Source organism: Rhinopithecus roxellana, chromosome 4 (genome assembly GCF_007565055.1).
Source record: "Rhinopithecus roxellana isolate Shanxi Qingling chromosome 4, ASM756505v1, whole genome shotgun sequence".
Lineage (NCBI taxonomy): Eukaryota > Metazoa > Chordata > Mammalia > Primates > Cercopithecidae > Rhinopithecus > Rhinopithecus roxellana.
In genome coordinates, this window is record NC_044552.1 from 87,524,791 (window position 1) to 87,537,835 (window position 13,045).

The following is a 13,045-nucleotide window of genomic DNA, read 5'->3' on the forward strand; positions in this document are numbered from 1 at the left end:
TGTTTGAGCTTTTCAATAACACTCATGTCTGATGCATTCCCTTAGACCTTGTTTATCAGGCCCTATCTTGTTTTCGGCCTCTACAGTTCCCTTTCCCACAGCAAGAGTCACTTTATACCGTCTCTGGACCAATCACTGACCATCCCAAACCAGGTGAGTGGTCCCATTTCTGTGGTCCCACTAAACCATTTACCCACTAGTCGCTTGGTGTTGAAATTGCCACTGTTTTGCCTGTAACTCCTGTTAGAGAGCAGAGATAATATAACATTCACCGTTGTATCCCAATCCCTAGCTCAGTGCCTGAACACATGAGTCTCAAAAAATAGTTGGTGAATGAGTACATTATTTTTACTAAATGTGAAGCAGGAGAGACACAAAGAACTCTAGCCCAGCACTAGGATTTAGTATCCTCTTAGTTGTTTTGACATTGTATGACAATGTTGGCATCTCACTCACAGTCTCTAGGAGTGTTCCTCCTCCACAGCTATCCTGTTCCTGATTCCCACCTCCCTGCTCTCCTTCCTGCTCCTGCTGACAAGCTTGCCCAAATGTGGACTGACTCCCTGCCTGTGTCAGAATGCAGGCATCCTCTAACCGCCTGCCAGAATACCCCATAACCGCATGTTAGACCTTCAGATGCCAGCTGCTAGCTTGAACCACTCTACCATCTGATGGCATGCCATTTAGATCCTATGTTCTCTCAGTTCAGCATCAATCCAACCCCTCTTTTAGCTACAAAACATGAGCCTTGCCTGACTGAGCCCCAGGACATACTGTTTAAGATGACCAGACTGAGTGGACCTCACTCTATAATCATGTACTTTCACACAGATCAAATCCTTCTAAATTCTCACACAATTAATAGTGAGAGCTCTGTTGAAATTCAGCTCCTATGAAAAAGTGTCTGGAAAGAGAAATTGAAATAACAATATAACCCAGATATAATTCAAATGGGATGATTTTAATCTTTCACTAATACAATGTAGAAAAACAAGAGCTCTGTTTTTTCCCTACTCTTTCTCTCAAAAGGACAAAATTCTTCACTTTCTGAGAAACCACAGGCCACTTTCATCTGGTTTTCCCCCTTGTCCTCTTCTCTGAGCTCAGCATTTCACGTGCTCGTTTTGGTGAGATTCCATCACAATACATCACCAGGAACACATGTGTTCCACTGGGACTTTATTCCCTGGAAGATGTGAATGGTGATGTAAATAATGGCATCACTGGAATTTGGAAGAAGTGATATGAGAAAGAAATGAGGTGAAATAAGGCAAAATAAAGCAATTATCCTCAATATATCCTTTTGGAGCAATGTAGATAGTATTGATGGTAATAGGGAAATTCAATGGTATTCATCAGCTGGAACTGTCAGCAGAAACATTAATTAAAAGGCAGCTGTTGCTTTACCACTTGTAGAGGAGTGGAGCAATCCTAACTCCAAAATAGATTTCCAAGGATGGAAGTGTTTCCAGCTAATGAACTACAGCCGGGTTGTGGTTTTGGGTTAGTAGCTGCAATTAGACTTTTGTCAATAGTTACGTGTCTATGCCACTGTATTTTAAAGTAAGAATTCTAGTCTATTAATAGAAATATGTATGCATTATGCTCATTCGAGCTACTAAGTCCATCTCCCACTTAGTTATGAATTGGTTATTCTGTGATACTCTAGTGAACATTTAAAACATTTGTTTATTTTTAATTAATATTGTTAGAAAAGCAATACATGACCATAAAGGTTTAGAGAAAACTGAGAAGCAGAGAAATAATCACCAATGGTCACTAATTGTTACTGCCATGTTTATCAAGGAAAAATTATGCTTACTTCAATCAATGGAAACTGGTCATTAATATTTACTTTATCAATTTCATGACATTTAATGAATTCAATTTAACAGTTATTGAGTACTTGTTTGGTGCAAGGTGATTCTAAAAACAGTGCCAAGTCATAACAGAATTTATTTATCACGTTGAATCTTTGAATTTACATGTAAATATGTGTTATGTGATAATTATAAGAATCTTTTCATTTTTTGTTTGCTTTCTATTGCTTAGAAAAACCTGTGTTACAGTACTTGTTATTGGTGATTTTCATCTTAGTAAGGTTCGTTTTACCAGACAACACACATAAATTTTTCTCTAGGTGTGAAAGAGCCTGTTCTATAGAATTTCAAACTTAAAGAATCAATCAGAAAATTAATTCCATACATGCTACCTAAAAATGTAGATTTTAAAATTTCTTCAGAGTACATTAACACACTGACCTGTCAGTTTCACAGGACAGATCAACTTGTTTCCAATGTACCGGCTGTATAGGAAAGCAAAGTGATTAATCCTTTCCTGTTGTTGCTGGTATTGTGAGAGAAGATGGGGGAGGTCCAGAGAGAGGAATCCCAGGCTAAATGGGGAACCCAGCCAAACTCACAAGACTAGGCGAAAAGTCAAGGATCCAAACAAGACAGTAGAATTTGTGTTCAGAATGTCTGGGGTAAAGTTCATGTGCCCAAAAGTAAGGCATAAAATATTATATTGGTCCCCAAGAGAAAGGAAAGACAGGAAATAAGAAACAAAGTCACTAGGAGAAATAGAGCATTATAACAAAATCTTGACAAGAATAGGTTGTCTCCAATTGGGCCACTTATTGGGAAAATAGAGGGAAAGGCAAGGACCCAATCTCTAGTCAAGCAGAAAGCCCAGTTAGCAGGAACTAAGGGCACCATAACCAGCTGCAACAAGACCCCTGATGCTGATATGAGGGAGCAGCTGCCATTCAACACCTTATATTTTCAGAGTGGGCTCCAGAATAGCAAAGTGATTAAGAGCTTACAAGCACAGGCTGGGGAGTCCAATTGCCTGGACTCATCCCAGACTTGCCACCTGCTTGCTGGGGGCTGAGGGGAGGATGAACAATTCCCTCAGCCTCCTTATCTGTAAAATATATAGTATATGTGTATCTGCCTCATGAAACTGTTAGTGCCTAACATACAGAAAGCATTCATTAAATATTAGCTACTTTATTATGATTGTGTGATAGAAAAAAGTAATAGACTGGGGCTCAGGGGATTTAAGTTCTGGTCCTTGCTTTACTTCTTTTTCCACCTATGTGACTCTTGTACAAAACTGAGGTGCAGTCATTGAAATGGACCCAGAAAGTAATCAAAAATCCTTAAGTCAAGATCTTAAAAGTAAAGCCAGGCAACGATCCTGAGTTTCAGTTCTCTTAAGACAGGAACATAGCCACTGCAAGGTGTAGAAAGTACCCACTACTAAGGGTTGAGTAAGCACAGTTCCATACTCAATTCTACCTGCAGAGGGTTTCGTAACTTGAGCTGAGTTACTTCTCATTCCAGTACTACCTTCTTTAAAATGATGAGGTGGCACTCATCATTTTAAAGTACTATCTTTTAAAGTACTTTAAAAGTACTGTCTTTAAAATGATTGTGATAACTGGTTCTCAATATCAGATGCAAATTGAAATCACACAAAAGCTTACAAAATAGACCAATACTTGGGTATCCTCTCAGGCCAACTTCAATCAGAACTTCTGGTATCTGCATTTTTAAAGCACCCCAGGTGACCCTGATGCATGGAGAGTGTTGAGAACCACAGTACTAGATAATCTGATGGTTTCAAGTGAGGTCAGAGGCTAGAGGTTTCCACTCCTTTTGGTTTCCTGTAAAGTATAGCTGTCCCCAGGACCAAAGCCATGTAATCATTGACATTGTGGTACTCAAGGCCCTGTGCCTGCTCACAATTAGACTAGGGGCAGATGTGCAAAGAGAACTAGGAAATCTTACAGAAGTCTTAGATAATTCTTGAATGACTATGATAAGCTGTTAATATCTTAACAATTAGCTAAAGACTAATGTGGAAATTATCGCTGTTGTGTGCCAAAAGAAATTTAGAATAACTGAATGAGGGAAAAAAAATACTTCCAGAGGCCAACTAGTCAAACTCTGTCTCCAAAGAATAGAACACTAATACTCTTTTTCTGGGTGGGTAAAAAAAAAATTACAATTCTTTTTCTCCTTTGACACTGTTACATCTTTTTATATAAAGACAGGAGAAGACAAAAGGAAAACTGAGTTTATTGCAAAGAAATCAAGAGATGTTATGTCAAGAAAGCAGACAGCCTTCGTGAAATGTAATACATCTCTGCCTTTACTTCTTTTTCATTGGCTTGGATTAAACAGGTCTGTGTCACACAGCAAACAGTATATTTGCTTCAGGAAGACGTTTAGCCTGTCAGGTGAGTAGCAGTACAAGTCCTGTGCTATTAACCAATAATGAATGTAGTGTGTTTGGGGAGGGGGTGAGCTAGTATAGTTGTGACAAGTTACTGTTTCAATTTATTAGAATAGAATTTCTCAGAAGGTAGAGATTTATTCCATTATATTTCATCCCATATAAAACATTCACCTTCCTGGGGTATTCAATCCCACTACCTGGGATATGTGATACCCTGGAAAAGTGGAGTCTTTATGGCCACTGGCATAAGAGAAAGCAAAGCCTTATCTGCTCCATCAAAATTTTATTAGAATTGCTCTCCTTTTACTTCAGACAATCTGAAAGTTAAATGCCAGAAATGCAAATAGAAACTCAAAAGTTTCAATTATTTCCAAATAGTCAGACATTTGGACATCATGTAGGCAAATAAAGATAAAAGAATTAAATAAAACATCCCATAAAATATGCCACTGATCTACAGTAGCAAACCAATGGCTGAAAAGTGTCAGGTAATTTTTCTTAAACTATAGCAAGCTCTCTGTTTTGTCTTGCTTTTTTTTTTTTTTTTTTTTTTTTTGAAGGAGCATCATGCTACCAGAATAACAACTCACTACCAAAACAAAGTCATTTGGAACCAGTAACAAGCCTTTATGTGGAGCACTTTCTAGCTGCTTCCTCACTGCCTCCTGACCAAAACACACACACACACACACACACACACACACACACACACTCCACCAAAGGTTTCTTGAAGAAGTATTGCTACCAACAAGGAGATAAGTATTTCATAGGACTCCCTCTTGAACCCACTTCACAAACTAAATGTTTATGACCAAGGCAGAGACTGGCAGCACACTCAAAGTTTACAATAGAAGGTGTGGCTCTGAGTTGTCAATAGAAGCAACAGCAGACCAAAGCCCCAACAGTGTCAAAGGAGGTGGCACAAAATCAAATGCTCCATGACATCCTCTTCTTAGGAATCAACCCAGCAGTGTAGAAACCAAGAACCACATTGCCCCATCAATAACTGGAAGAATCGCTTCTGTTTCTCAGTGCCCCAGGCCTAGCTCATCGAGGGTGGCCCAACTCTACTGGCCATTGAAGCTTCTGATTCCACTTTGGGATCCTGGAAAAGAGCCTCTGTTGGCTTTCTGACCCTAAATCTCTTCATTCTTTGCACTTTGTGTATCTTTTCATGCTATAGAGGCAGCTGTTACCCTGCAGTGTCACATTCTATACATTTCATTAAAACATCTCATAGTCATCTAGGTGGAGGTGTTCCATAAACAACTGCCTGAATTTTAAAAAGTGGTTGAAAATATAGAATAGATAAGGTCAAATTGCCTGGATTTGGATTTTAAATCTACCACTGGGTAAGTTATTTAACATTTATAAACCTCATTTTCCTAATCTGTAAAATAGTGATAAAAATAGTACCTCATAGGATTGTTATGAGAAGCAAATAAAATCATCCATGTAAAATGCTTGGCACAATTCCTGGCACATAGTAATCTTCTCAAGTATATGCTAGTTATTCATATCATTTTATATAGTAAAAGTACTGCATATGTTGTATATTATATAGATAATATATATTACATGTAGCCATTATTATTATTATTTGTGGAATGAGCAGAATGTAGAAGGTGGGGATGTCTTACCAAAAGTTGAGGGGCCCTGAGAAGTGAACTCTACCAATGCAGCTGACTTCCTTAAAGACCAAAATGAACAGGCTATGGCCAAACCAGTTGGTTTGATGGTATCCAAACCAGAAGATGATATCTATCAACACAGCATATGAAAGTTAAGCTTATATGTAAGGCCGCTCCCTGATCCAAATACCAGGCTGCTCTTCAAGCATGTGTCACTTACTAAACAGTTAATGAAACACAAAGATCCTTGAATTCCTCCAATGTCACATTTCAAGACTTACAGAATAATTAGGAAAAATCTGAGCTGGCAAAACTCTTCCTGGCTTGCCCTGATGAGCAGACCCTCTTTGTTTGCCATTAGTGTGTGTTGTCGTCACAGCAACTACAGGACTCCAAATACAGGCACAGGGCATCATTTCCTCATCCACACTGAAATAGCATTATGAACTCAGCAATACCTCTTCCTTTTCTGTTGTGCTTGGTACCACGGTCAAAGAGGCAAGGCCTAAAATGAGTTGCTTAAGACATAAGTATATGAAAGAAGAAGAATGTTCATTTATTCCCATTACTGTGTCATCGTGTGTGTGTATGCGCGCGCATGTGTGTGTGAAAACTTAATTTTTGCATAGATCTTTTAGATAAACAAGGGCAAGTTGGCAGTAACTCCATTGTCTTGGTGGTGCCAGTAGTCTATTGTTTTCAGTCAAATCTTCTTTTGGCCTGAAATCTTCAGCAAATTATTTTTTAAAGAATGCATTTAGTCAACTCTGATGTGTCCATTTCATACCTTTCTTACATCTTTTCCTTACAAAGATAAGAAGTAGATAATTCATTTATTGAAAGTAACTTGGGAAGATTGCAATTAGAGTTTTTACAAGATCAAAAAAGACTATTTTCAAGTACAGACTTATAGGGTCCTTGGTCAGTGAAGCAACAATCATCGTTTCCTCAATGTTTTGGTAAAGGAGGTAGGCAACAGCATTTAGGCAAGCAAATAAAAAGAGAAATATCCTTAAACCTTAAGGGCTCAGTTAAAATCAGATCACTCGAGATAATTTCTGCATTAGCTTTAAAAATTCTTTTTAGTTTGTCTTTCACAGACCTCAGAAACACATAAATCACCCAATATTATGCACGTTGACACCATTTCCCAAAAATGGGAAAAAAGACCCAAATCTTCTTTTGATGTCTCAGTGTTGCTATGGCTTAAACAAAGCCCTCAGAGACACAGCAGCATGGGGATGCTGGTTTATGTTGTATTACTTCACTTCTGTGCTGGGAGTTTCTCAATTTCTGCAATCAGCTGGTTAACAGCCAGCTAAAGCTGCTTAGTTCATGTATGACTTTCCTTATTCTAAATTCTTCCACAACAGGCTTCCCGGTCTTTGAAATTAAACTGCCTTAGCTTCTACCAGGGAAAGCTATATTCTGCCTGTTGTCTTTTCCCTTCTCTCGTTAGCTAAAGCATAGACTGACCATTTAAGAAAAAAGAAAAACATAATCCAATATACTTTCCTGAGGTTCCTATATTTTTGCCTTAGTACCACTATAATGTATATATTCTGCAAAGCCAGGAAAAATTATTTCCTTCTTTTCTTTCTTTATTGTACTTTTCCTTCCTACCTTCCTTTGTTTCTTTCTCTCTACACAAAGTTTTCATTAGAGAATGACAATTTTAAAATTTGTTTTGCCTCATCTTTTAGAGACTTATTCTTTCAATTGGGAAAAATAAAGTAAAATTGACAGATTTAAACCATGTATGTCCTACATAAGGTTTGTTGCCACTAAAGCTGCTAAGAAAGTTTCCTGCTTATAAGGGTGCTTTATATATTTTTGTTAAGTATACAGAATATTAAGCAGAATACACATACACACACATCTTACGAGATAACACTTTTTGTCTTGGAATGTATATTTCTTTTCATATTTAAGAAGAATGAATAGGATTAAGGGCAATGAATAGCAAGAATTCATTTCCATTTAGTAAAGTTAAAGTTAGCTTATGATGACCTTTTTTGGTCTTTTCATTTTTATCTGTTACTAGGTTAGTAAAACAAAACAAATCATCTAAGGAAAGAAATAAAGAATGATAAATTTAATAATGTGTTCTTGCATGGAGGAGGAAGTCTTCATTGCTGTACATTACCCAGTGTAGTCGGCTGTAAAACAGACACCCAAGCACTATGTATAAACACACTTTATCTCCAAGTGCAAATATAGAAACCATAGAACAGTCTGTGCTGTGGGTGATTTCTTAGCCTTTTTAGTAATGGTTCTATAAGACAGCAGACTGCTGAGTGATAAGGGAGAGTTTGAAACATAAATTCCATACTAAATTATTGGCTGCTGTTCAAATTGTGTCTGCTTAGAGTACCCAGCAGCAAAGTATGTCCCAAGCAGGATTCCAAACTTAAATAATACATTCTCCTACCTTTCCTATAATCTATGAAGTTGAGATCACAAACTATCTGCATCCAAGAATTTTGTGTGCAACAAAGATTAAAGTAAACAAATAACTACATTTAAGGTGTAATAAAGCCATACTAGCTTAAATTTATTGAAGAATAAATTATAAACTACAGATTTTATAAGTCATTTAATGTTCAAAAAAACTTTATAAGGAAATAGCATTATTACCCTCATTTTACAGATGAAGAAACTGAGACACAGAGATTAATTTGCCTAAGGTCACCTTGAGCTGAAATCTGAATCCAGGCTATCTGACTGACTTACTCAAGTACTAACCTTTTCTGACTTCTCTTCCATGAACATATTCTGGTTATATCCTCAACTCAGATTTAAAGAAACAAAATGTATTTTTATTAGTTCATCTTTTTTTCTGTTTATTGTTATATGTATTAAAAACAATGTAAAAACAATTTTATACTGCAAATTTTTAGATGTCATTTTTCTAATAAATTGTTAACTAATCTTTTTTCTCTTAAACCTTTCTGTTGAGATAAATCTCAACACGAGCTTGCCCCCTCATTTCTCCTAGTGCTACCTTTCAAAAACCCACAAGTTTAAAGAAGGAAGATTAGACAAATGAATGAAAATGTGGATTAAACAAACTGTGTAAAATCTTATATCTTAAAGAATATGTTTTATGAAAAAATGCTCATCTGCCAAAAAAGGAAAACACAGGTAGCATTATTTAGACTGTGTAAACCCCAAAGTTTCACTTCTAAACAATAAATAAAAATTATAACCACAAGGAAACCAGTGCTTAATGAACATATTAAATATTTCATAAATTTCATTGGAAAATTCCATAGGGTTTCTTACTGAATATCCATTTAAAAGAGTAAATTTCACCACTTTGCCCATCTTAAAATATAAATACTAAGAGAATGTTTTTCTTTTGGTGGATACAGAACAAATTGCTTCGAAAGTATGATTCCTGCTTTATCTCACCCAATAAGGTTACAGTTTTCACAAGAAATTAAAGATAACACTGAAAAATATCTCTTTTTCAAAATATCAAGAGAAAAAGAACAGAAAAAGGATCATAACGTATTTAAATGTTTTCTTGTTCAAAGCCAGATTCTAATTCATGATCCACAAATAGGAGCCATGATTTAAATGAATTGTACCAAAAGTAACTGTAAGCAGAACCTGGCACCAAAAGATAACAAAAGTATATAAAAGTTACAGTATTTAGAGGTCTAGGTAGATACACAGGATATGTGTGTGTGTGTGTGTGTGTGTGTGTGTGTGTGTGTGTACATGCATGCATATATACATACACAGTCCTGTCATATTTCCCCTTTCTATTTTATTCCTGAGAGATACAACATCATTTCCACAATCAAGTACATGAGTGTAGTTAAAAGTGTTTGTAATTTTTCTGTGCATGGTAAAACCATGAAGACTTTCCTTGAGAAATTTCTGAAGTAAAAAGTTATTAACTTACAGTTGCTTTTCTTGATTCTATACTTATCCATACTTTCTCTTATCATCAGATATCAGAGCCACAAATGTGAATGGAACATCCGCAACATGCCTGCAGCTGAGAAGCTCCAAAGCCAAGTGATGCTTAGGATACTGCCTTGCACCTAATAGACGTCATAAAATTGTTCTGAATATAAAGAGGCAAACCCTACTTAAAAGTACCCTAATTCTAACAGAGCACCAAGCTGTCTAAACTTAGAAAGAATCACTTCTAAAATGTATGGTCCAGAATATCATTGTGAAAGTGGAAGACTGATCTGGGTCTTAAAGAGTAGGCAAAGTTTCTACAGGACCAGAGAGTAAATGTCTTCCAGGCAGGGAGAATAAAAGCTGGGGCAAAGCTGGGGTATTGAAATGTTCACTGAGTATGTGTTTGGAGAATGGCCTATAATCTGAAATACCTGAAGCAGAGGGACCTTGTTTTTGAGTCATAGTAGTGAGACTGGAAAAGTTAAGTAGGTGCCAGATGATGGAAGGTTTTCAAAATACCCAGCCTAGGTGTTTGGCAGCTACTGGAAGTCCCAGAAGATAACTGAAGAGTAGATAGACAAACATAGCAATGCTTTAGTAAAACCAGTCTCGTGGTCATGGGCAAGATGATTTGGATGGCAACAAGGGGTAGGAGGGAACAGCATTGTTACAATCTAAACTAGCATGAAGAGAACAGGCATTAGTGTGGTGGAAGACATGGCAATGGAATCTAACAACTTTCATGGTAAAGGGGAAAGGGACAGTTCCAAAATGTCACAGAACTATGAACTTGAGTGAATAGGAGAACAGATCTGCATTGTCATGGAGAGCCTGATTGTTCATGTAGTGGAGGAAACCGTGTGGCTTAGCCTGAGCTGAGTTGCTCTTGATTTTCAAGAATAAGTGTACAACAATGAAGACAATTAATGATACTGAAAAATTCACTTCATAAGCAAACACGACTTTCACACAGGGCCAAATGCTGCACTCAGTTATCGCCACACTGTCCCACTGACTCCAAAAGAAATTACATGCCTAGAATCAATGGTAGATTTTTGCCTTACACATACATTTTTAAGCCAACAAAGTGACCCTTCTTAGGACAAAAACAAGAACAATGTAAAGCATTTAGTTCTGACTTTTCAAACTCCTTCGAGACAAAGATATTTCATCTCTACTAAAGCACCAGGAGTTTCATTCTCTAATAGTAAACTTACCAGAGTGCATTTTGCACTATTATTTGTACATATTTGTATCATATGTGATTCACTTATTTACTGTATAAACAAGTAATCAGAATTATAAAACATAATACACACTGAAATGGGTGCACTGTTTCATTTTCCTGAGTATATGCTATATAAGCTTTAATTAGCTTTTCTTAAAAGAGGATCATTTTCTGAAAAGGCTGATACATTCTTATTTGTCAACAAATAATACGTTCAAAACTGGTCTTGGGTAAATTCTTTCTTTACATTGATAGAATAGACTTTAAAAATTCCAGTTAAAATGTGCTTCTATAAATTCTTTGATATTATCCTTAGACTACAAAAATTATTCAAATCATCATGTTCATATAGAGGAAAAATATTTTTATGCAAATCTAGCCCAATTACAAACCACCAGATGTCAATACTAACTATATCAACAATGTACAGCCATAAGTTGTCATATTCAACATGAAATTGGTTACTCTAAGCATTCTGATAAAATTGCATGGCAACTCATGGAAGGGGAGACAAGATGTCATCACGTGAAAGGAGGATTTCCTTCACGCTATAGTAAACACATTCATACACACATACATGCAACTTAAGAGAAAATATTTTCTAATTGTTTTAAAAACAGAATCTGTTATACCTAAACACAAGCATTAATTTATTTTTTTAAAATACACAAATATCATTATCTTGAGTAGTTATAGTCAACAACTTCAAGAGTAGTGATTTAATACCAGGTATATTTTATGCCCAGTCAGAAGCCTTCGGGGTGACTGCAGTGTAACAAGGTCAGAACCAGCACAAGGTGTACCAGTGTAATCAGAGAATTAGGCAAAAGGAGACACATACAACAGCAGGTTTAAAAAGTACAGCAATACAAACACCATGCGGGACTTTCCTCTCATTTACCACACAAGCTGGTTAGCTAGTTTCAGTAAATGAAAGTTATTTTACTTCTAGGGGAGATATCCTTTTCATTGCTTAGCCATCCCAATTGTGAAATGAGATATGAAATGTTCTTTGTCATATTTCTGTTACCTGCCGAAGAGCATTAACTTGGCAGAAATATTTTGATATCTACTAAAACACGATAAATATGTGTTTAAAAAGGAATCGGTATGATTTTGAGGAAAAGTTGATGTTTCTGACTTTTTAAAAATAATTCACAATGGTTATAATTTCTAAATGTGCTATCACATCGTAGAACAGGAAGAATCAAAGGAAACAGACAAAACAGAATGGAAGAGAATTCTCTTCTTGTGGAAACAGATATTTCTTAAGAGAGTAAGTAGTTATTTATTTTGGTCTTACCTGACGGCAGCTCCTTTAACCAAAGGTATGTCCTCTATGGAGGTAGTTTATCCTTTGAAGAACCCAGTGGCTTGTCTCACAGCCCAAGACAGATTCGAGTTCTCAAAAACTATCCAGCTCAAAAGAATACAGAGGAAAAAGCTTTTCCCACTTTCTTTCCCAGAACTAGCCAATAGCTGAAGTCATGCAGGAAACAGAGTAGAGAGGGGGGAAAGCAGCTTCTTCTCCCTGAAATCCCGATCAGCAGAAATTGGAAGTTGTTGTATATCTCCCACCCAGACTTTTGTTTAAAAGTTTTTTCAACTGTTGCTAGGTGTTGTTGGGTTCTGAGATTAGGTTTCTCCTCTTCTGCTCTCTTCACAACACTGTCAGAGCAATGACTATGTTGAGGAGCTGAGCTCGCGGGTGCTATATTTAACTGGTGTTCTCAGCAAGTCAAGCCTGTCAACAGCTGAGAAGTTTGGAGCCGGCTTTACTCAGTTCCTAAGCAGCTGGGTTATCAGTGGATACAGCGCTGCTCACCCTGTAAAAGATTGCGGGAAAACCGACAGACCCTTTTAAGGACTTCTGCTTATTTCACAGAGGTAATTATTGTTTGAAGCTCTTAACTATAGACTGAGATTTGGGACTTAGGTTTTAAAACGTGAAGAGAAACAGAGCAGCAGTTGTCTTGGGCAGAGCAATTTACTAATGCAATATTCTTTTCAATTAGGCTCT

At 36.7% G+C, this 13,045-nt stretch overlaps 1 protein-coding gene across 3 annotated transcripts in view; it reads right to left on the bottom strand.

Annotated features, from left to right (window-relative positions):
- The window catches only part of FILIP1 (filamin A interacting protein 1), a 198,118-nt gene extending 185,403 nt beyond the window's left edge, over window positions 1–12,715 (bottom strand). For all 3 annotated transcript variants that reach the window (XM_010372232.2, XM_010372231.2, XM_010372230.2), the window contains exon 1: window positions 12,329–12,715. The gene's annotated coding sequence lies outside the window, so the exon portion shown is untranslated. The remainder of the gene's footprint in view (window positions 1–12,328) is intronic.
- Between the last annotated feature and the right edge of the window lie 330 nt (window positions 12,716–13,045).